This window comes from Lampetra fluviatilis, chromosome 37, assembly GCF_964198595.1.
Source record: "Lampetra fluviatilis chromosome 37, kcLamFluv1.1, whole genome shotgun sequence".
Classification (NCBI taxonomy): Eukaryota; Metazoa; Chordata; class Hyperoartia; order Petromyzontiformes; family Petromyzontidae; genus Lampetra; species Lampetra fluviatilis.
Window position 1 is genome coordinate 27659 of NC_136311.1, and position 25364 is coordinate 53022.

The 25364-nt window shown below is 47.2% G+C and overlaps 1 long non-coding RNA gene across 1 annotated transcript in view; it reads right to left on the bottom strand.

Moving 5' to 3' along the window:
• LOC144945186 (uncharacterized) overlaps window positions 1-25364 on the bottom strand; it is a 35202-nt gene that overhangs the window by 6835 nt on the left and 3003 nt on the right. Inside the window, exon 2 of the long non-coding RNA XR_013639633.1 lies at window positions 1867-2014. This is a non-coding gene — a long non-coding RNA (uncharacterized LOC144945186). The remainder of the gene's footprint in view (window positions 1-1866; window positions 2015-25364) is intronic.

Here is a 25364-nt window from a genome sequence, read left to right on the forward strand (position 1 = left end):
TCTATGGTTCTCTGTGCAAGTCTGAGGGTCTGTGCGTGGTGAGTGTATAGGTCTATGTGTGATGACTATGGGTCTCTATGTGATGGATATATGTGGTGCACATATCCTGGCACAAGTGCCGTGGTGTCGTCACCACCACTTAGTGGAGAATGCTCCTCCCCCTGCTCCTGCTTGTTGTTGTGCTCGGGAAGGAGAGACAAAACTAGACTAAAATCTCAACGATTTTCATTTTACCAAGTAAGGTCCACTGAGCTAAACATCTCATTTCATTACACGCTTTTATTTAACTGACTCTGTTTGTTGTCGTATCCTCAAATCTTGTAACTCAATTTTAACCCACTTCCCAATGTGGTATCGACTGCAAACTTGGTATACTTATGTCATACCGATGATAAAACTAGATTCTATCAAAAAAAGTATTTTTAAACATTCATTTTTATATGTTATGATTCGGCTTGGGTCTAATTGTCCACGCTCAACTGACGTTGGCTGTAAATCACCACGGTCCCTTATGTTATGGCAAGCCTCGGGGCCACTTCCTGGAGTCGTGGAGTTCTGCCATTACTCGTACGGTACATTTCATTAAAGCGAGTTAAAAAAAAATACTTTTAAATATTACTTATTCAGAAGCGACTTTGCACCAATGATAGCTCAACGAAGTGGTGCATCATCACGTGTAAATTACAGTAGCCAAATACTTTAAACGAATATTCATATTCTTGGTTCTTTCGGTAAAGTCAAGTAAATAGAAAAAAATATATATTAATAAAATAAATATAATAAATTGCTTTTATCATTTTCAATATATCTTATTTTGTATTTTTATAAAAAAAATATTTAAAACAAATATTTATTGTTTTCTATTTACGTGACTTTACCGAAAGAACCAAGAATATGAATTCCTGCAGTCAAGTCAAAACTTTAAACGAATGTTTCTAAATGTGGAGGGAAGCAGTGTGGACTCGAGTCATGTGACTTGGACTCGAGTCAGACTCGAGTCATGAATTTGATGACTTGCGACTCGACTTGGACTTGCATAACAATGACTTTGTCCCACCTATGAGATGTGGACTCGAGTCATGTGACTTGGACTCGAGTCAGACTCGAGTCATGAATTTGATGACTTGCGACTCGACTTGGACTTGCATAACAATGACTTTGTCCCACCTCTGGAGGGAAGACCCGGAGGACCCGGAGAAAAATCCACGCGACCACAGGGAGAGACACAGACACGCAAACTCCAAATATACAGCAGGCATCAAGGTCGGCATCGAACCCAAACTCCTGTATACCAGGCGAGGTAGTTAGGGGGGAAAGCAGAGACAGCGAGAGGGAGGAGAATTAGTCAAACTCACACTCAAAATTACTCACTAACCATGATACACTCACCATGATACCATCATACTCACGCATTCACCATCTTACTGACACACAAGCCCACACACATCAACAGTCGCCATTCACCACTACGTGGTGGTGACGTCACCACAATAACTCAGGTGCCATGGGTTGACTGCTCTGCCTGGCTCGGTACAAGAGGAGGGCTAGACCCTGGTGCTATGGGTTAACTCGTGTGCCACCACCTGCACAACCACCACAATAACCACACAATTATAATCACAACAATAACCACGACCATAACCACAACTATAATTTAACCACAACTATAATGTAACCACAACTATAATCCCCATCAGCCACACGGCCGTCTGGGAGTGCCTCTCAGCAGCAGCAGCAGGGCTGAGCTCTGTTTGAAGCAGCGCCGTGAACTCAGCAGAACGTGACGGCTGTGGGCCAGGCGCCTCCTCTGTCTCCCCCCACCGCCGCCGCCACTGCTAATGTGGACACACCGCGCGAGGTCCTCACCTTCAGGCTGAGTCAACGTAGAGGAGGCCCAGCGAGCCGCCGCTTCAGAAGCTTTCGCGAGTCACTGACAGTGGCCGTGAGCAGGAATTCAAATCAGCCGCTCGCCACCTACAATCCACAGCGCGCGCCGCCTCCACTTGGCCCCGGCCTAAGCGGAAGTAGCAGCGGGGGGGGAGGGGGTGGAGCTTGGAGTGTGAGGGGGCGGGTCGCGAGGGGGAGGGGCATTGGCGGGGGTTGCCAGGAAGGGGGGTCGCGACGGCGGGTCAGGGGGGGCATGGGGGGCAAAAGGGGGGTCACGATGGTGGGGAGGGCGGGGGGGGTCACGATGGTGGGAAGGGCGGGGGGGGTCACGATGGTGGGAGGGCGGGGGGGGGGTCACGATGGTGGTGAGGGCGGGGGGGGGGTCACGATGGTGGGGAGGGCGGGGGGGTGTCACGGGGAGGGTCAGGGGGGTTGCAGGGAGGGGCAGGAAGGGGGGTCGCGAGGCGGGGCATGGGGGGTCACGAGGGGGGCAGGATGGGGCATGGGGTGGGTCACGAGGGGGGGCATGGTGTTAGTCACGAGGGGGGGGGGGCTGGGGGGGACAGGGAGTCGCAAGGGGAAGGGTAGGGGGCATGGGGGGTTGAGTGGGGGCAAGGGGGGGCAAGCGGGGGTCGCGAGGGGGGGGGCGGCATGGGGGGTCACGAGGGTAGGCAGGGGGGCATGGGGGGCATGAGGGGAGCCGCAAGGGGGAGGGCGGGGGGCATGGGGGGGGGTCACGAAGCGGGGGGGCCGGGGGCATGAAGGGGGTCGCGAGGGGGCATGGGGGGGATCACGAGGGGGCGCGCGGGGGTCATGGGGGGGGGGGGTCGCGAGGGGGGGCATGGTGGGAGTCACGAGGGAAGGGCTGGGGGGACATGGGGAGGGAGTCGTGAGGGAGGGGCATGAGGGGGTCTCGTTGCGACGCTCGCCTTAAGGGTGTCGGCTGGTGCGTAATTCAAGCACGTGGTGCTGCTGGTGGTGGTAGTGGTGGTGGTAGTGCTGGTGTTGCTGCTGGTGGTGGTGCTGGTGGTGCTGCTGCTGGTGGTGGTGACTGCGCCCGCACATTCATACAGCGATTTTTAGCGCGAGTCGTGGGCAGCAGCGTGCATGGGTACGCATGCGCAAGGAGTCATCTCTGAGCATTTTTGGCGCGTGCACGTGGTGGGCAATGAGGATGGGTGGCTGTGCGTACACGTGGTGGGCAGCAGGTCCGGGTGTGCGCGCGCCCGCAGCCCCCGCAGCGTGAGTGCTGGTTTACGCGGGGGGGGGGGGGCAGATTAACGTGAGGTGGTGGAGGGCCAGCCACCAACCCAGTTTTCACAGGGAGGGAGCTGGTGCGGGGAGGTCAATGACTCGATCGGTGGCAGCCCGGCATGAAAAAGAGGAGGTCGAGGGGGAAGAGGAGGAGAGGGGCATCAGCCTCCACAAGACTCTCTGTGTGAGTCTGTGTGTGTGGAACGGTCGTGTAGCTGACAGCGCGCCGCGCTATGAACCCGGCGACCCCGAGTGGGATTCCCTCTCAAGGCCAACAGCAGTGACGATTATCTGAACCGGTGCTGGGCCTCCTCTAGGTCGACTCAACCTCGAATGAGTACCTGGTGCGGTGTGTAAAGATCGCCACTAGGCAGACAAAGGCAACCGGGTGTGGTGCTGGCAATCCAACCCCCTCGTGTGTCGTGCCGGCCTTCATACGTACTGCTGGCTAACAGCACTTGCCCCTACAGCCTGTTAACTCTCTACGGGGATGTTTGTCTTTGGTGTCCCATACTGGCAGGGGGAGGAGTGGTGGTGTTAATGTTGGTGGTATTAGTGGTGGTGTTAGTGAGGTGGCCGGATGCCCTGGTGGTCCCCATCTTTAAGAAGGGAGACCGCACAGACTGTAACAACTACAGGGACATCTCACTCTTCAGTGTGCCGGGAAAGGTCCTGGCAAGGATTATTCAACACCGCCTTGCCAATCGGACTGGGACCTGTTCATCCCGGGGGTGCTGGCCGCGTACAGGTTGGCCTCTCATGCCTTGACGGGGTTCTGTCCTTTTTACCTCATGTATGGGAGAGAACCCGAGCACCCGATGCATGTCCAACTGGACCTTGGGCCTTCTAAGAAGGGTTCGCCTGTCCCTGCCCCCTTGAGTGTCACGCTCGATCAGCTGCGCGAGGCACGGCAGGCAGCTGTGGAAAATTCGGCCGGCCGGCAGGCGGCTAACGAGCATGAAGCTAGCTGTCCATGCAATGCAATCCTCAAATTTCACCGAGTTGGAGTTCTGTAAAAAAAATGGGCCAAATTTCCTCAAATCTGAGGTGAGAGACTGACCAACGGTTACAGGAAACAATTAAGGTGTTTGGGTTAGATCGCATTATTTCAAAATGTGTCACAACTCTCCACCACCCGACACGGCCAATCAGTAAAAAATGTGTCACTTTGACAAAAGACAAATATTTCACTACTTTAGTGCACTGGTGTGTTGAAGAGTGGATCCACAACATTTATCATTTGAGTACAACGTTTCGCTGGAAATTACATCCAGCATCTTCGGGCGATTTGCCAGAATAGTGAAGCCATCCACCTGATTCCGGTCTTAAATAGTGCAGGATGACGTCATCATTGTTGAACCCCATCAGGATTCGAGATCAGAGGCGGAGGTGGGGGTGTATGCATGTGACTCACCTGTAAGGAATTGCAATGTGTTGTATATTACTTAATAATACGCTTCCAGGCTGCACTGAGTCTATAGCTATCACAGCGATTAAAATAATTTTAATTCTTCTCAATTTCAATTGATTAACTAATCTTGGCCAGTAATAATTATTTCTGCATAACACTTCAACTTTATCAAAATCAATTGAATGTCCTTGTTGGCAAGCATGCTCTGCCACTGCTGACAGCTGTGTTTGGGAGAATTTAATGTTCCTTTGGTGTTCTTTTAGTCTCGCGCTAATGTTACGTCCCGTCTGTCCAATATTACATTTACCGCATAAGCAATTGATCCGATATGCACCTTCTGTTGCTAACTTCGGTAATTCATCTTTAGTACAAGACACTAGTTTTTATTACACACTTTTATTTAACTCACTTCGTCTGTTGTATCCTCAAAAAATAAATATTGTAACTAAATTTTACACACTTCCCAATGTGCTATCGACTGCAAACTTCGTATAGGTATGTCATACTGATGACAACACGATATTCTATCATAAAAAAAAAATCCAAAACATATTTTAAAACTTTTGACGCGCTTTTATTTAACTTACTGTATGTGTTGTCGTATCCAAAAATCTTGTAACTTAATTTCAACCATATTCCCAATGTCGTATCGACTGCAAACTTCGTATAGCTATGTCATACTGATGACAATACTATATTCCAGAGGTGGGACAAAGTCATTGTTATGCAAGTCCAAGTCGAGTCGCAAGTCATCAAATTCATGACTCGAGTCTGACTCGAGTCCAAGTCACATGACTCGAGTCCACATCTCATAGGTGGGACAAAGTCATTGTTATGCAAGTCCAAGTCGAGTCGCAAGTCATCAAATTCATGACTCGAGTCTGACTCGAGTCCAAGTCACATGACTCGAGTCCACACCTCTGCTATATTCTATCATTAAAAAAAAATAAAAAAAATTTAAACAATCTTTTTAACGGCTCTTATTGTCCACGCTCAACTGACGTTGCCTGTGTAGTGACATAGAACGGTCACTACTGTGTCGGCCCGTACGAGGGCTGGGGGCCCCAAGGGGGTGCCTGGGGGGTCACGTGGTGGAGGGACCCGGACCTTCCCAGAGGTGGGGGAAGGGAGGCGTGGCCTGGGAAGGGAGGCGTGGCCTGCACAGAGCCAGCCACGCCTGGGCGGAGCCGGCCACGCCAGAGGAGATATAAGCGTGGTGTGAACGCAGAGCGAGGCTGTTGTACTCCGAAGTGAAGACGACATCATCGGTTCTAAAGTCCCGGGTCGTCGTCCTGGGCCAGGCAGGCCGTTGCCTGTCTGGTCCAGTCTGTGTCGTGTTCCAGAGTGTTAGTGAGTTGAGGAAGGTGGTCACCACCTCATGTACAGTGTTATATTACTTACCGTTTAATAAATAGTGTTGCCTCCAAGCTGCGTGTGTGTGTGCACCTAATTCGAACCCACTACGCCTGTAAATCACCTTGGTCCCTTACGTCACGGCAAGCCTCAGCGAGCCATGTCCAGGGGCGGGGGATGTGGAAGGAGGGGAGGGGCGATGGGGGAAGGGGGCAGGGGGAGGGGCAGCTCGGACAGTACATTTAATTAAAAAGTGTTTTTTTTTTAAGTATTTTTAATTTTTTTGTGTTCCGTACCAAATCTCACTTTAATGTTTTAATTGTTTTGATAACCTTTTCACTTTCAGCAGTGTTGTTCGATTTTTATTTGACATTCAATGCTCTGTTCATTTGAGCATTATTGTAGCCATTCAGTCGTAGTGCTGCTTTAACATGTTTGATCTCTTTCCCTAAACTTTCACCATCAGACACTGTCTTGCCCGATGTATGAGTGTCTTGATGAGAGAGGATTTCTGTGCTGGGTGATTATGTGAATTTGCATTCAGATAGGCATGTGTGTGTTCCCTTTCGGTAGACACTGTGTGTTACTTTGCCATTTTGACCACGTCGAAGAAAAATATCCAGGAATGGGAGTGTGTTGTTCACCTCCATTTCCATGGTGAACTGAATGGCTGGGTTTTGCGCATTGAGATGATTTAAACATTCAATAAGTGTATCTTTACCATGTGGCCAGACAACCAAAGTGTCATCGACATATTTCAACCAAAAATATGGTTTAAATGTACCTGAGGAAAGTGTTCTTGTTTCAAAGTTTTCCATATATAGATTTGCTATAGCAGGAGACAAATGAGAGCCCATTGCTGCTCCTTCCTTTTGTTTAAAGTCACCTCTCCACAAGAAATTAGTGTTATTTAGACAATGGTCGGCTAGTTTTGGAATATCTTCTGGTAAACCTGTCTTCTTTACCAGTGTATCAAGTAATTTAAGTGCCTCGTTAACTGGAACCTTAGTGAACAGAGAAATTACATCTAAACTTACCAGAATATCATTAGGGTTAAGTTTAATATCTTTAATCACATTCACAAGATGTTCTGAATTTCTTATAAATGAAGATGTCCTTCCGATGTAGGGCTGTATTTGTTTAGTTACATGTTTTGCTAACTTATACGTGGCAGAGCCTATTGTACTTACTATGGGCCGTAATGGTATACCGATTTAATGAATTTCTGGTAGCCCATACAATCTTGGTGGTTTTGAGGCCCATGGCTTAATTTGGTATTGCTCAGTCTTGGGGATGAATAAATTTACAATGATTGCAGAAGTCTTGCGTTCTAAAGTATTGGTTGGATCTCGTTTAATTTTAATATAGGTATCTTCCTCCAGTGAATCTTTAATTGTATTATTATAATATGATCGTGACATCACTACAGTAGTGCGGCCTTTATCAGCTGCCAGAATTTGAATTTGTTTATTTAATCTAAGCTCTCTTAAGGCTTTTGCTTCACCAAAGCTAATATACATTTTTGGTGTTTTACGATTCTCAATTATTTTGGCAACCTTGTGTCTAGTATTCTCTGTCTCGTTATGTGGAAGATGTTTTACCGCTGATTCCACCTCGGAAATTATCTCATCTACTGGAATTGTGCGTGGGGCAACAGCAAAGTTAAGGCATTTAGAAAGGATGGAAATCATGTCACTGGTTATATCAGTGTTAGTTAAGTTCATTACAGTTTTGTTTTTAAATTGTTCGTTATTATTTGGGACTTGTTTGTTATGTAATCTGGATAATGTATTAATTTGCTTAGTTTTAGTAAAATTAAATATATTATCAGCCGATTGTTGTTATAGTATCGATTATATTCTAATCATGTGTAGGGGTGTTAGAGAGAGAGCCGTTATGCATGGCAGCTTATGGGAAACAAACACAGTGGGGCGGGGCTACGTGAGTGCACGGGGGGGGTGCTCTCAACGACGTCCGCACCAGGCAGCCCGGGGCCCCACCCCTCAGCGGGGGTGGAGTATAAAGGGGGATGTGTCAGAGGGCTCGGGGCAGAATGTTAAAGCTAAACCAGTGAAGACCGAAGATCGTCTAGCTAGAGCCCTGGACTCCCCTGGGACGCCGCCCTTGTCAGGGCCGCGCAGGACCGAGCCAGCGGCGTGGTCCCGAGAACCAGAGCTAGTGCTCTGGGACTCCGGGTACCGTAGCCCGACTTACCAGTGTCGGGCCAGACAGCCTCCCCTAGCCCGTTAGTGGAGGACTAGGAGGTAGGTCAGAGATAGCTAGCAGTGTATTCCCAGCTAGCCGGGTGAGGGGGCCGATACCCCCTCTAGTATTGTATGTCCACAGTTGTGACTACTTGTACGGAATAAATACGTGTGCCTCACCAACGGTGTCCAAGAGTCATCAACAGTACTTCACATGTATGGAAATACGATTGCTTGTGTGCAAGTGCTTTAGGGATTCAGATATTTGAGATAACTCACTCCTATTGTGCTGTATTCTCTCTAGTAATAATAATTTGCTAGCTTTGTGTAGTATTTGGTTAGCTTTAACAGACATACTGTGATTCTAGATTTGAAACTTTCGTGACTGCAAGGATTCATATTCTTAGGTTTTTTCGGTAAAGTCACGTAGGTAAAACATTAAAATTAATGAAAGTAAAATAACATAAAAATCACGACGTTTCGGAGGCAACACAAGTCTCCGTCATCAAGTGGGACCGTCACAGCCAGATTTGCTGCATCAAGTGAGGCAATGATTCAAGATGTAATCCCTTAAAAGCAAGTTGAAGGGGGAGGAGAGGGGGGCGGAGCTCATCAGAATGTGGTAGCCAATGAATGGAACGTATCGGGAGGGAGGGGGGCGGGGCTCAAAGACGGCACGGAGTGCCACGTCCACGCCGTCGACGTGTACCACGTCGTGCATTCCTTTGGCCCCGCCCCCCCTCCCGAGGCGTTCTACGTGACACGTCGTGCCGTCTTTGAGCCCCGCCCCCCTCCCTCCCGATACGTTCCATTCATTGGCTACCACATTCTGATGAGCTCCGCCCCCCTCTCCTCCCCCCTCAACTTGCTTTTAAGGGATTACATCTTGAATCATTGCCTCACTTGATGCAGCAAATCTGGCTGTGACGGTCCCACCTGATGACGGAGACTTGTGTTGCCTCCGAAACGTCGTGATTTTTATTTTATTTTACTTTCATTAATTTTAATGTTTTACCTACGTGACTTTACCGAAAAAACCTAAGAATAAGACATACTGTGATGCCGCAGCCGCGAAGCCGCTCTGCGGGCGCCCCACCTATGACACCGCCGCCACCAAGCGATGGGGCCGACGCTGCTTCCCCCTCACCAACCCCCCACACAAATACACACGCACACACCCCCACATAGAGCCTCGGGGGAAGTCGCCTGGCCCACAGGTTTTCAATCAGGAGCCCCCCTCGTAGGGGGGGGAACGTTCTGCACGGTTTTCTCTGAGGCCAGGGAATTGACGGAGGCTTTCTCCAGGCTGAATTACACTGCGTCGCCGTAAATTAACGTGGAAATGCACGATCACGGCGAGGCTGCGCAGCCACCGCGGATAGAAAACACACACGGGTCGGCGGGCAGGTAAGGGGGGGGGGGCAGAGCCACGAACGGCGGGAAAACGGAGCCGTCCCTCTGATTGGTCGGGCGCTCGGCAAACAAACCGGGAGAACGTAGCTGGAAAGCAACGGCAACAATCTGATTGGCCAGCGGGTTGGCGCCGAGTTATCTTTGATGTAGAGAACAATAAAAGGGGCACGGAGGGTGAAAGAGGCTCTCTTCTGCTCGAGTGGGGATCGGGGTAGTCACCTAGCCGGCCACTGGAACGTCCGTGAGACGTGTCTCAGCGCAGCCAGGCCCCAGGAGGACTCCGTGCAACCTCACCCCTCCTCGGCTCCCCATACATCCGAGGTGAACCGTGAGTACGTGAGAGAGAGTGGTAATTTAGACTAAAATCGGAAGGAGGTCTAATTCCAAAGAGACCATTGAAATCGGGTTTAGACGGCCGGGGGCTAACCTAGACCTGCCCTGCTGACCCAGGCTGATCCGGGTGAGAGTATCTCGCAGACGCGCCGGAAATAAATTGTAAGCGATCGATAAACAGCCTCGTGTGATTTTTACGAGCGCGAGGGAAGTGCGTGGTGGCGTGTGTGTGCGCTCGCCGTAACATGTGTGGTCGGTGCTTCCGCGGGTGCACGTTTCGTTCTGTGGCTGAGGACACCCGTGCTGCGTACGGGCTCACACCCACCGCGAACACCCGCCCCCACGGCCCTTTAAACGAGTGCTATTAACCACCCACGGCAGCCGCGCGTGTGCGAGCGACGTCACTGCCCTCCGACCTCTGACCCCTCGTTCAGCGCGTGTGATTGGTTCCCGGGGTTGTGTGAGCGGAGACATCGCGTTTGAGTGGCGGTGCGTATACGTGTCAGGGCTGTGGTGTGCCAAGGGAGTCTCCTACTAATGTTTGAGGGAATGCACGTAGAGAGTGGGTGTAAATGACCTGAGGTGGCCCAGGGCCAGCCAGGAGTTATGTTTCGCAGGGGGGAAACGGCAGCAGCGAGGGGAGAAGAAGAGGAGGAAGGGGGGAGAGGAATCGGGGGCCAGCAGCCTCAACAATACTCTTTGGTTCTTTCGGTAAAGTCACGTAGTTAGAAATAAGTATAACCCGTAAAAACAAAGTTTTTCACTATAAATCCTTTATATGCGTGGCAGCGAACTTAATATAAAGGATTTAAAAATATATTCGCCTGTGGAGGACGCGGGGATCGATCCCGCGACCTTTGGCATGGGAAGCGAGGGCGCTACCAACTGCGCTACTCCGCCACGGCCTGTGGAGGGGTTACGCTCTGGGCTCTTACACTGTGACGTTCAGCCAAAGCCATGAATGAGTTATATTTGAATATATGTAAAATAATTTTTTTTTGCCTAAAAAGTGTAAAATTTTGGGAATTTTTTTCACGAACATTAATTGTCTCGCACAACGAGTCTGTGTGGAAAATGTCAGCTCGATTGGATCACGGGAAGTGGGTTAAAAAACGACCGAAAGATTTGCATGGTCGTAAGCAAGCACGCAAGCAAGCAAGCAAGCGAACTTAATATAAAGGATTTAATAAAATAATTTATTTTATTTTATTTGATAAATAATTTATTTTATTTATTTCTGCAGTCACGAAAGCTTCAAATCAAGCTTTAACAGACTTTATTTGATGTGTTATTTTAACTGCGTTTGGTATTACCTTTGAATATCTGCACCTTTTGAGGAACGCTAGTGAAGAAATCAATTTAACCCGCTTAATGCGGAGTTTCTCCAATCTTCTGGTTTTGAGAAAAGTATCCTCCCCATAGAGGTTAGTCAGTTTAACACGCATGCTTTAGCGACCAGTATTATTCATAATAAAGGTTTTTGGGTTAGATCACGTTATTTATAAATGTGTCGAAGATGATGGATGTCATTTCCAGCGAAACGTCGTACTCAAATGGTAAATGTTGTGGATCCACTCAACACACCGGTGCGGTAAAACAGTGAAATATTTGTCTTTTGTCAACGTAACACATTTTTTACTGATTGGCTGTGTTGGGTGGTGGAGGGTTGTGACGCATTTATAAATAACGCGATCTAACCCAAAACCTTTTATTATGAATAATACTGGTCGCGAAAGCCGACGTGTTGAAAAGGAAACACTTAGTTGAAGTCATTGCTGCTCAAGGGGGTGTCACCAGTTTCTGAATCTAAAGGTTCACGTGTTTAGTGAATGTAGAATTATTTGAGGATAATTAAATTTCGATTTAAAGCTTTCGTGACTGCAGGGATTCATCTTCTTGGTTCTTTCGGTAAAGTCACATAGAAGGGAAGTAATAAAATAATAAAAATAAAACATAATAAAATAATTCTCACGACGTTTTGGCCACAACGCAAGCAGCCGTCCTCAGGCGAAGAATGAGACATTATCAAGCTAGGAGCTTATATAGGTGTAGCGAGGAGGAGCGCCTTAACAAAAGAATGTGCATATGAAGAGGAATTTTAGCATACCAATGGGCAATGCGTAGGAGGGGGGGCGGAGGGGTTTCAAAGTCCCATTATGCCCATGCATTATGCAGGATCAACAGCACCACGGGGGGGCGCAAGGAACAACGTTAATAAAGGAAAGGAATGTTAATGATATGTAGCTGCATTTACCAAACAACCACGTAGAAAACCAAAGTAAAAACTACATAAAAAACTAAAATATAAACTGATACTTACTATACTCTACAATAAGCTGAGTTACTAACAACAAATAATAAATTACAATTCTACGTCGTAAGAAGTATATAATATACTTCCATCTAAACTTTATTCTCTTAGCATATACAGTACTATATACTGCCATAGATAAACCCAACATTAAATTATATACTGTATTGCTATAAACAACCCTATACTTTATACATTTTAATATAACACTATGTATTATTCAACTCACCCTAATGTGTATCGAAATGGTTTATTACGTCCTTCCAATGATTGCTAAGCCTGAATCCATCTTCTCGGTTAAAATTGTCTCTGTGTTTGTATATGTGGATCGCCTCATGAACGAATCTCTCATGATAGCCAGATGGCTTGCAGAGAACCTCCGTCTTGGAGAAGTCAATGTCATGTGAGCCCACTGAGTTGTAACAGTGGTCTGCCACGGCTGAGGTGTTTGTCCTACCGTGTTTTAGATCAGCTTTATGTTCACGAATGCGGTCTGAGACGTGTCGTTTGGTTTCCCCAATGTAACTGCTACCACAGAGGCAACTTAGTTTGTAGATGCCAGGGTACTGTATGTCTGGAATCACATCTTTTACAGACGGTACCAGATCACGGATTTTATGTACTGTGTTGAATCGGACCTGGATCTTGTGTTTAATCAGGATTTTGGAGATCTTTTTTGTGACCCCAGCAATGTAGGGTAAGGTGATGGTCTTGAAAGGCTCCTCAACAGGATCCTTCTTAATGGTTGGAGTGATGGCTTTGCGGATTGTGTAGTCGGAGTAACCATTAGCCTTAAGAGCTTGGCGTACGTGTTTGAGTTCACTGGAAATGTGTTCATGGTCGGAGATGCATTGGGCTCTATGATATAGAGTCTTGATGAGGGAATTCTTCTGGGATGGATGGTGGTGGGGATCCGGTTTTAGATAAGCATTCGTGTGGGTGGCTTTCCTGTAGACAGAGTGGCTCATTGAACCATCAGGTCTCCTTTTGATTAGGACATCCAAAAAGGGTAGCTTGCCATCATTTTCGACTTCCATGGTGAATCTGATGGCTGGGTGTATGGAATTGATGTGGTCGAGAAATTGGTCTAGAGCAGGCCGGCCATGTGGCCAGATGACAAAAGTGTCGTCTACGTACCTCTTCCATAAGGTCGGGCGTAGAGTGGCAGTCTGGATGGCGTCCGTCTCAAATTTCTCCATGAAGATGTTGGCTACAACCGGAGATAGGGGGGAGCCCATTGGGGTGCCCTCAATTTGCTTGTAGAAGGTTCCATTCCAGGTGAAGTATGTATTGGTTAAGCAGTGTCTCACCAGGGGGGGTACCCCAGCATTTAGTCCTTGATGAACCAAGTCTTCAATGATTGCGATGGTGTCGGGCACAGGCACCTTGGTGAACAAGGAAACCACATCAAAACTGACAAGCAGGTCGTCTGGGGACAGGGCAATCCCCTTGATTGTCGATACCAGGTCAGTAGAGTTTAGTACTGCAGAGGTGGTTTTTCCAGTGAAAGCCCGTAGGATTTCGGACAAAAAACGAGCCAGTTTGTAAGTGGGGGAGTTGATAGTAGAGACAATGGGACGAAGAGGTGTATCTTCTTTATGTATCTTTGGCAAGCCGTAGAATCTTGGTGGCCTGGCTGCAGAAGGTTTCAACGAGAACTGTTTGGTCTGATCAATTAATGCGGTTGAAGCAGAAATGATGTTGTTGGTTTTGGAGACGAGGCTGTTGGTGGGGTCTCTTTTTATTTTTGTATAGCTGCCATCGTTGAGTAGTTCTTGAATTTTGTTGTTGTATTCTATTTTGTCCATGATGACAGTGGCATTGCCTTTGTCGGCTGAGAGGATGACAATGTCATCCCTCTTTTTTAATTGAGCTAATTCAAAACGCTCATCTTTACTGATGTTGCTAGCTGGCATCTTAGCGTTTTTGAGGGTTACAGAGATTTCTCTCTAAGGTAATACCAAACGCATTTACACTAACATCTGCTGCTGTAACTTCTTCTAATGCGAAACGAATTCTGTCTAGAACTAGCTTAGCTCTTATCTCAGAGAAAATCAGACTTACGCGCACCGAACTAGATCAGTTAGACAAGACACTCTACAAATCACACTTATCTTTGAGTGCAACAATGTCCACATCGGATTGGGAACACGTGGAAAAAATGACTGCCTCTTCAGCTGCCGCTATGTCGACTAAATGTAAGGACAACTTGATTTCCAAATTCAACCGCCTCTCAAACAAGAAACCGGACCCACACATTGAAAAGCTAGATGTTAACAAAGTCGTAATTAATCGCAGTAACAGTCCTATTTCTGAAGGTTTGAAATCCCTTTTAGCTAAAGGACTAAACTTTGCAGTCACACCTAGACACATACCAGTTAATGATATAATTGCTCGAGTAGATGTAGCTCTCAAGGGCTTGAGTCACATCGCTGCAGACGTAGCAAGATCTGAAATCTCTGTAACCCTCAAAAACGCTAAGATGCCAGCTAGCAACATCAGTAAAGATGAGCGTTTTGAATTAGCTCAATTAAAAAAGAGGGATGACATTGTCATCCTCTCAGCCGACAAAGGCAATGCCACTGTCATCATGGACAAAATAGAATACAACAACAAAATTCAAGAACTACTCAACGATGGCAGCTATACAAAAATAAAAAGAGACCCCACCAACAGCCTCGTCTCCAAAACCAACAACATCATTTCTGCTTCAACCGCATTAATTGATCAGACCAAACAGTTCTCGTTGAAACCTTCTGCAGCCAGGCCACCAAGATTGTACGGCTTGCCAAAGATACATAAAGAAGATACACCTCTTCGTCCCATTGTCTCTACTATCAACTCCCCCACTTACAAACTGGCTCGTTTTTTGTCCGAAATCCTACGGGCTTTCACTGGAAAAAACACCTCTGCAGTACTAAACTCTACTGACCTGGTATCGACAATCAAGGGGATTGCCCTGTCCCCAGACGACCTGCTTGTCAGTTTTGATGTGGTTTCCTTGTTCACCAAGGTGCCTGTGCCCGACACCATCGCAATCATTGAAGACTTGGTTCATCAAGGACTAAATGCTGGGGTACCCCCCCTGGTGAGACACTGCTTAACCAATACATACTTCACCTGGAATGGAACCTTCTACAAGCAAATTGAGGGCACCCCAATGGGCTCCCCCCTATCTCCGGTTGTAGCCAACATCTTCATGGAGAAATTTGAGACGGACGCCATCCAGACTGCCACTCTACGCCCGACCTTATGGAAGAGGTACGTAGACGACACTTTTGTCATCTGGCCACATGGCCGGCCTGCTCTAGACCAATTTCTCGACCACATCAATTCCATACACCCAGCCATCAGATTCACCATGGAAGTCGAAAATGATGGCAAGCTACCCTTTTTGGATGTCCTAATCAAAAGGAGACCTGATGGTTCAATGAGCCACTCTGTCTACAGGAAAGCCACCCACACGAATGCTTATCTAAAACCGGATTCCCACCACCATCCATCCCAGAAGAATTCCCTCATCAAGACTCTATATCATAGAGCCCAATGCATCTCCGACCATGAACACATTTCCAGTGAACTCAAACACGTACGCCAAGCTCTTAAGGCTAATGGTTACTCCGACTACACAATCCGCAAAGCCATCACTCCAACCATTAAGAAGGATCCTGTTGAGGAGCCTTTCAAGACCATCACCTTACCCTACATTGCTGGGGTCACAAAAAAGATCTCCAAAATCCTGATTAAACACAAGATCCAGGTCCGATTCAACACAGTACATAAAATCCGTGATCTGGTACCGTCTGTAAAAGATGTGATTCCAGACATACAGTACCCTGGCGTCTACAAACTAAGTTGCCTCTGTGGTAGCAGTTACATTGGGGAAACCAAACGACACGTCTCAGACCGCATTCGTGAACATAAAGCTGATCTAAAACACGGTAGGACAAACACCTCAGCCGTGGCAGACCACTGTTACAACTCAGTGGGCTCACATGACATTGACTTCTCCAAGACGGAGGTTCTCTGCAAGCCATCTGGCTATCATGAGAGATTCGTTCATGAGGCGATCCACATATACAAACACAGAGACAATTTTAACCGAGAAGATGGATTCAGGCTTAGCAATCATTGGAAGGACGTAATAAACCATTTCGATACACATTAGGGTGAGTTGAATAATACATAGTGTTATATTAAAATGTATAAAGTATAGGGTTGTTTACAGCAATACAGTATATAATTTAATGTTGGGTTTATCTATGGCAGTATATAGTACTGTATATGCTAAGAGAATAAAGTTTAGATGGAAGTATATTATATACTTCTTACGACGTAGAATTGTAATTTATTATTTGTTGTTAGTAACTCAGCTTATTGTAGAGTATAGTAAGTATCAGTTTATATTTTAGTTTTTTATGTAGTTTTTACTTTGGTTTTCTACGTGGTTGTTTGGTAAATGCAGCTACATATCATTAACATTCCTTTCCTTTATTAACGTTGTTCCTTGCGCCCCCCCGTGGTGCTGTTGATCCTGCATAATGCATGGGCATAATGGGACTTTGAAACCCCTCCGCCCCCCCTCCTACGCATTGCCCATTGGTATGCTAAAATTCCTCTTCATATGCACATTCTTTTGTTAAGGCGCTCCTCCTCGCTACACCTATATAAGCTCCTAGCTTGATAATGTCTCATTCTTCGCCTGAGGACGGCTGCTTGCGTTGTGGCCGAAACGTCGTGAGAATTGTTTTATTATGTTTTATTTTTATTATTTTATTACTTCCCTTCTACGTGACTTTACCGAAAGAACCAAGAAGATAATTAAATGTTCAAAAATAATCATGTTTTGTGTAATTTGTTTAATCAGGTAATCTTTATCTATTATGATTTAGATTAAGATCTAATAACATTTTAGGTTTGAAATACGTGACAATCCTAAGGGGTTCACAACCTTTTTCTCGGCACTGTACCAGAACTGTTAACACGTGCTGGCTTCTCTGCATCATCTAAAGTCCAGCTACTCTTCCACCTCGAAAAACTTCGGGGAGTTAACCTGCTGATCCTCAATAATTTGATCATTCTCCTCCTGCTTTACACTGCTTCCATCGATGTGAACCTTGGGTTTTGGAGTTTAATCTTCATCTTTATATTTCACCTTCAAGTCTTCTCATTTCACCTTTACTCCAAGCCACGTTACCTAGTTAGGATTTTATGCTGGTTCCTATTTCACGAGAGATGCTCATTACAGCACTTACTTTCACATCGTTTTCAGAATCTGCTCCTGTGGACTTTCTGATTCGTGATTTGGTGTCTTAACTTTCCAAACGCTTTCCCACACACAGTGCACTTTGAAGGGTTTCTCTCCCGTGTGTGTTGTCTGGTGTTTAAGAACTGAGCGGTTGCCAAGGTTGCAAGCTCACAGTGTTCAATTTCGATTTAAAGCTTTCGTGACTGCAGGGATTCATCTTCTTGGTTCTTTCGGTAAAGTCACGTAGAAGGGAAGTAATAAAATAATAAAAATAAAACATAATAAAATAATTCTCACGACGTTTCGGCCACAACGCAAGCAGCCATCCTCAGGCGAAGAATGAGACACTGCCAACCTAGGAGCTTATATATAAGCTGAGTTGGAGGTGGAAGAAGAAGAGAGCCTTAACAAAATAATGTGCATATCAAGAGGAATTTAGCATATTCATGGAAAATGCGTAGGAGGTGGGCGGGGGGGTTTCAAAGTCATATTATGCCCATGCATTATGCAGGATCAGCAGCACCAAGAGAGGGTGCAGGGAGTAGCATTAACAAAGGAAAGGAAACAACCACGTAGAAAACTAAAGTATAAACTACATAAAAAACTAAAGTATAAACTGCATAGCACCATCAGTATATTTACTATACTCTACAATAAGCTGAGTTACTAACAGCAAGTAATACATTACAATTCTACGTCGTAAAAAATATTTAATATGCTTCCATCTAAACTTTATTCTCTTACATCACACGAGCATACACCGTACTGCCATAGATAAACCCAACATTAAATTATATACTGTCTTGCTATAAACCACCCTATACCTTATACATTTTAATATAACACTATATATTATTCTACCCACCCTAATGTGCATCACACTGCTATATGTTTACTATACAATTACGATACTATATATTACTTTGTACATTGTATTAAGCATATAAATGTTATACTATTTGTTATTATACACTATTCCATTGACCGTCGTGTCAATGGGTGAGTCGTGGGGGGAAAAAACTTGCAGCGGAGCAAAGAATCCATTCCCTGCGGAGAATACAATGCCAGTGAGTGGAACGCGGTCTTGAAAGGCTCCTCAACAGGATCCTTCTTGATGGTTGGAGTCATGGCTTTGTGGATTGTGTAGTCAGAGTAACCATTAGCCTTAAGAACTTGGCGTACGTGCTTGAGTTCACTGGCAATGTGTTCCTGGTCGGAGATGCATTGGGCTCTATGGTATAGAGTCTTGATGAGGGAATTCTTCTGGGATGGATGGTGGTGGGAATCCGGTTTTAGGTAAGCATCCGTATGGGTGGCTTTCCTGTAGACCATCACCTTACCCTACATTGCTGGGGTCACAAAAAAGATCTCCAAAATCCTGATTAAACACAAGATCCAGGTCCGATTCAACAAAGTACATAAAATCCGTGATCTGGTCCCGTCTGTAAAAGATGTGGTTCCAGACATACAGTACCCTGGCATCTACAAACTAAGTTGCCTCTGTGGTAGCAGTTACATTGGGGAAACCAAACGACATGTCTCGGACCGCATCCGTGAACATAAAGCAGACCTGAAACACGGTAGGACAAACACCTCAGCAGTGGCAGATCACTGTTACAACTCAGTGGGCTCACATGACATTGACTTCTCCAAGACAGAGGTTCTCTGCAAGCCATCTGGCTATCATGAGAGATTCGTTCATGAGGCGATCCACATATACAAACACAGAGACAATTTCAACCGAGAAGATGGATTCTGGTTTAGCAATCATTGGAAGGACGTAATAAACCATTTCGGATCTTAACTGATTGTGTTCACGTTTACGGTGACTTTCAGACCGCGTTCCACTCACTGGCATTGTATTCTCCGCAGGGAATGGATTATTTTCTCCGCTGCAAGTTTCCCCCCACGACTCACCCATTGACACGACGGCCAATGGTACAGTGTATAATAACAAATAGTATAACATTTATATGCTTAATACAATGTACAAAGTAATATATAGTATCGTAATTGTATAGTAAACATATAGCAGTGTGATGCACATTAGGGTGGGTAGAATAATATATAGTGTTATATTAAAATGTATAAGGTATAGGGTGGTTTATAGCAAGACAGTATATAATTTAATGTTGGGTTTATCTATGGCAGTACGGTGTATGCTCGTGTGATGTAAGAGAATAAAGTTTAGATGGAAGCATATTAAATATTTTTTACGACGTAGAATTGTAATGTATTACTTGCTGTTAGTAACTCAGCTTATTGTAGAGTATAGTAAATATACTGATGGTGCTATGCAGTTTATACTTTAGTTTTTATGTAGTTTATACTTTAGTTTTCTACGTGGTTGTTTCCTTTCCTTTGTTAATGCTACTCCCTGCACCCTCCCTTGGTGCTGCTGATCCTGCATAATGCATGGGCATAATATGACTTTGAAACCCCCCCCGCCCACCTCCTACGCATTTCCCATGAATATGCTAAATTCCTCTTGATATGCACATTATTTTGTTAAGGCTCTCTTCTTCTTCCACCTCCAACTCAGCTTATATATAAGCTCCTAGAGCTTGGCAGTGTCTCATTCTTCGCCTGAGGACGGCTGCTTGCGTTGTGGCCGAAACGTCGTGAGAATTATTTTATTTTATGATGTTTTATTTTTATTATTTTATTACTTCCCTTCTACGTGACTTTACCGAAAGAACCAAGAAGACTCACAGTGTTCATAAAGGTAGCCAGAATCAGAATGCTTATACTGGTAGGAACCTCCTGGTTACACCAGTCCACAGGGGATTATTTTGTCCGTCCGTCGTGCAGGGAGGGGCTGGGTGGGGAGAGAGGGGCTGAGTGGGGAGGGGAGGGTGGGGCTGGGTGGGGAGGGTGGGGAGGGGCTGGGTGGGAAGGGTGGGGAGACGCTGGGTGGGGAGGGGCTGGGAGGGGAGGGGCTGGGTGGGGAGGGTGGGGAGGGGCCGGGTGGGGAGGGGTTGGGTGGGGAGGGTGGGGCTGGGTGGGGGGTGGGAGGGGTGGGGCTGTGTGGGGAGGGGCTGGTCACCCCGTGGTGCCCTTATACAACTCAACGTTTAACCTACTCACGCCGGCTTGTGACCACCCTCAGTCGGGCATATTTGCGAAATACACCACGTCGCCATTGACCCTGGCCATTGACCGAGCAACCCAACGTTCCTACCAGCTCCCTCCGCAGGAATGTGTTTTATTCTGGATAAATCCAATGAGCTATGAAGCCCTTTTTTCACAGATGTCCAGTAGGGGCGGGTCAAAAAGTTACAACAATACAAAAACACAATCTGAGTGCAATATATATGAAAGGAAAGCAAATCACTAAATTAATACGTAAAATAAAATATATATACAAGCGATCCCCACACCTATGACCTAATTGGTTCCTGGACAAGTAGCATGTTGAGCCGTCGTAAGTCGAAGCCTTATTTCACAAAGGCGCAATGTTATAAATTGAGGATTGTTCCTGGAAACCCATTACATACCATTAAAATACCAAAATTGACCACGGAAATAAATTTAAATAACCCTAACAAACATTTATTGTAACTTAACATAACTCTGACAAACATTTATCAAGTAGAATCAAACACTTTCAATAAAAAATCTTAATTATTTTTCTGCACATGCATCATATTTACTCTTCTCAGACATAGCGAAAGGCGAACATTTTCCTAAATTTGAATAAAATGAAAACGAGTTAAGAGCGTTGCTAAAGATACGTTCACTCGAGGCGCAGCTGCGGAATGACGGGCTATACTGTATATACGCATATGGCGGAAGAGCAAAGCAGCGCCATTAGGCGACAAGTCTGTGCATTATGTGCCAATCGACTCGCATGACATGCGCAGACTGAGCGCCAATCGACTCGGCATCGGTAGCAGTCATAGATATACGTTTTGGTCCTTACTTTGGGGGGTCTTACTATGAGAAATTTCGTAAAAGCAGGAAGTTGCAAGTCTAGCCGTCGTAAGTCAGGGGTTCCCTGTAAGTAAAAATTTCACAAATAGACCAAATCACAGGCTGCAAGGAAGCAAAACAACATCAAGAACAGTTCCAGACCACACTAACATAACACAGTCCCTGTGATGCCACGGAGCCACTCTGCCAACCCCCTCGCAAGCCCCCCATACGAACGCACGCACCCCTCCCCCACCCACTGAACACCCTCTCTCTCTTGTTCGTCCATCATAGTTGATGATGCCCATGGCACGTTCGTCATTTTGTTTTGTTTTGATGAGTGTGCAGATGGCTGAACAGGCCAATCCGAGCCCGGAATTATCTGTGGCACACTGTACAGGTCAGGGAAGACGTAGAGCTCTGAGGTGCAGCCACAAGTCCTTCCTTGGTATATTTGCGCTGCTGCCTCTTCAAGATAGCACAAGAGCTTCTCCTACTCTCACAGAGAACGTCACCGTCCTGTTCTTTTCTTCTCCAAGCAGGTCGGTCCTGTGCTAGGGGTTCCCAGCTTTTCAGGTCGAATCCAAAGCTCTTCAAGGAAGCGTTAAGGGTGTCCTTGTAGCGCTTTTTGGGGCCACCTTGTGCTCGCTTGCCATTTTTCAGCTCGCCAAAGAAGACTTGTTTTGGAAGTCTCGCACAGGGCATTCTGGTCACGTGGCCAGTCCATCTAAGGCTTCTAAGCTGTTCCTTCGCAAGCACGGTGTAGATGCTGGGGATATTGGCCTTGCTGAGGACTTCCGTGTCAGGGATTTTGTCTTGCCACTTGATCCTCAGCAGTTTCCTCAGACACCTCAAGTGGAGATGATTCAATTTCTTGGCATGGCTCCTGATTGATGCCAGTCCTTTCCAATACTGAGTCACGTAGACGTCCAAAGGCTGCACTGACCATGACAATCCTGATGTTAATTTCATCATTTATGTGCACAGCGCGAGACAGAGTACTACCTTCACCTTTACTCCGAGCCCACCGTCAAAACGGTAGATGAAGCTAATCCCAGTGTTGTGGTTCTGGAATGAGTCTTGCAGTATGGCAGAAAACACCATGCTGTAGAGTGTTGGCGCTAAAACACAGCCTTGCTTCGCCCCTTTTGTGATTGGGAATGGATCAGAGAGTTATTGCTGGTCTCTGACGCTGGCCATCATACCATCATGGAGATTGTGCACGATGCCAATGAACTTGTCTGGACACCCATACTTGGCCATTATTTTCCATAGGCCCTCCCGGCTGACTGTGTTAGATCAACGAAAGCCATATATAGATCAACATTTTGTTGTTGGCATTTCTCCTGTAACTGCCGGGCAGTAAATACCATGTCAGTGGTTCTGCGGTCTTTTCTGAAACCACACTGACTCTCAGGTAGCAGACCCTGGTCTAGGTGGACAATTAGGCGGTTCAGAAGGATTCTTGCCAAGATTTTGCCAGCGATTGATAGTATAGAGATGCCTCTATGGTTGTCGCAGGCCTGCCGATTGCCTTTCCTCTTATGGAGATGGATTATAGAGGCATCCTTGAACTCCTGGGGAACGGCTTCTAATTTCTTCAGAGACTGGAAGAGGTCGGTCAGTTTCTCGACTAAGCGAGGCCCTCCAGCCTTGTAGATTTCTGCTGGAATGACATCGGACCCTGGAGCATTGCCTGATGAAAGGAAGTTTATGGCTTTGCTGGTTTCCTCAATGGATGGTAGAACAGCAAGGGACTGGCTTATTTCAACTTGAGGCAGTCTCGCAATTGCCTCCTCATTTATGCATGATGGCTGGTTGAGGACTGTGAGGAGTGTTGTTCCATCTGCATTCAGGAGAGGTAAAGTTCCTGATTGTTGCGGACCATAAACCTGCTTGAGTGCATCATAGAGGCACTTGGTGTTGTTGCTGTCAGCGTAGGATTAAATCTCCTCAGCTTTTGCGCACAGCCAGTTGTCTTGCATGACTCTGAGTCTCTGCTGGACAACCCTGCAAATGTTGAGGAAGGCAGTTTTCTTTAAGCTTGAGCTGCTGTCATTCAGATATGCTTCATGCAGGCGGTGTTTTTCGTCAAGGAGTGCTCGGATTTCTGCATCGTTCTCATCAAACCAATCTTGATGTGTACGTATGGGAACACCAAGTGATTCAAGGGCCGTAGAATGCAGCACGGTCTTGAAAGCAGTCCAGTGTGCCTCAGCGTCTGTATGCTCGAAGCTTAGAGACTCCAGGTGATGGTCTAGAGCCTAAACAAAGGCCAGTCTGGTGTGTTCATGTTGTAGGCGAGTGATGTTAAGACGCTTGACACGCCTTTTTCCTTGTGGGCGTCTGGGAGGCTTAATCCGGATGTTAAGTTTGGAGATGATGAGGCGATGGTCAGTCCAACATTCAGCACCACACATTGCCTTGGTCACCCTGACATCGTGCCGGTCGCTCCTCCTCATGATGACGTAGTCAATCAAGTGCAAGTGGTGTGAACGAGGATGCAGCCGTGAAGTTTTCTTGCGCTTTGGTAGTTAATTCATCATTGTGCCAAGGTTGTGCGCGCCAATCCTGTTGTTGTTCATTCATCGTGTCTAGGTTTTGCGCGCGAATCCTGTTGTTGTTCATTCACCATTGTGCCCGGTGTTTGCGCGCGAGTGCGTGTTTGCCCCACGCGTTTTACGCAGTGGGGTCTCGTTGCGACGCTTGCCTTAAGGGTGTCGGCGGGTGCGTAATTCAAGCACATGTTGCGGCTGGTGGTGGTAGTGGTGGTACTGGTGGTGCTGCTGGTGGTGGTAGTGCTGGTGGTGCTGCTGGTACTGCTCGTGGTGGTTGTTGGTGGTGGTGACTGCGCCCACACCCACACATATTCATATGCCTATTTTTAGCGCGAGCCGTGGGCAGCAGCGTGCATGGGTACGCGTGCGCCAGGAGTCACCTCCGAGCATTTTGGGGGAGTGTCCGTGGGGAGTGTGTGGATAACTCCAGGCGGCGGAGGGCCAGCCTCGAGCTATGCCCCAGAGCGGACGTGGAGGCGGGGGGGCCGATGACCTGATCAGCGTCAGCGCGGCGGTAAGGAGGGGAGAAGGAAGGGGGAGAGGAGGAAGGGAGCATCGACCCCCACATCCCTCAATAAAATTGTACATTAAAATTTAACTATGGATATGTAATGCGAGCGTAAACGGGGTTTGCTGCTGGGCTCTGGCCCAATCACACGGCCCGGGGTATTGGGGGGCGGAGCCCAGTATGGGGGGCGTGTGGGAGGGGCCACCGTTCACCTCGGGTCCAATTGGAAGCGAGGTGAATGGGGGTGGAGCCAGCAGGGCAGTATGGGAAGGCCGGATCTGACGATCCGGAAGGGGAGGAGTCAGGGTCACGTGGTAAAGAGGATATAGGTGGGAGCCCGGAAGGGATCGGGGTCAGTTGCGGGAGTAAAGAGGCTGTGCCACGTTGGGTGGCCGGAGAGGATCCGCACCATCGGCCACGTGGCTGAAGGATCTTCGGCACGCCGTCGGCCAGCGGTGTGCGGAGTGGGGGAGCGGAGGAGCTGTTGGAGGAGCGCGCGTGGGCGCGCGCGAGGAGACGCTGGTCCGCTGTCAGGATCAGCGGGGTGCGAGGAAGAGCGGAGGAGCCGACGAGGGAGCGCATTCGGGGCGCGCGCGAGGAGATGCTGGTCCGCAGTCAGGACCAGCGGCGTGCGAGGAGGAAACTAAATAAAAGACCAACGGTGACCAGCAGTGCCTAACGAAGTCTTTTATTACAGATACATGGGCAAGGATGAAAGTTACAAACCACATTTGCAAACGGTTAATGGGGCAACAAGGCAAAGGCTGTCACCAATTCCAATCCTTGTTTTTGGTAGGTTTAGGTTTCTTGGGTTTGACAATGGGGTTAATGCATTTGTAGTGACATAGAATGGTCACTACTGTGTCGGCCTGTACGAAGGCTGGGGGCCCCAAGGGGGTGCCTGGGGGGTCACGTGGTGGAGGGATCCGGACCTTCCCAGAGGTGGGGGAAGTGAGGCGTGTCCTGGGAAGG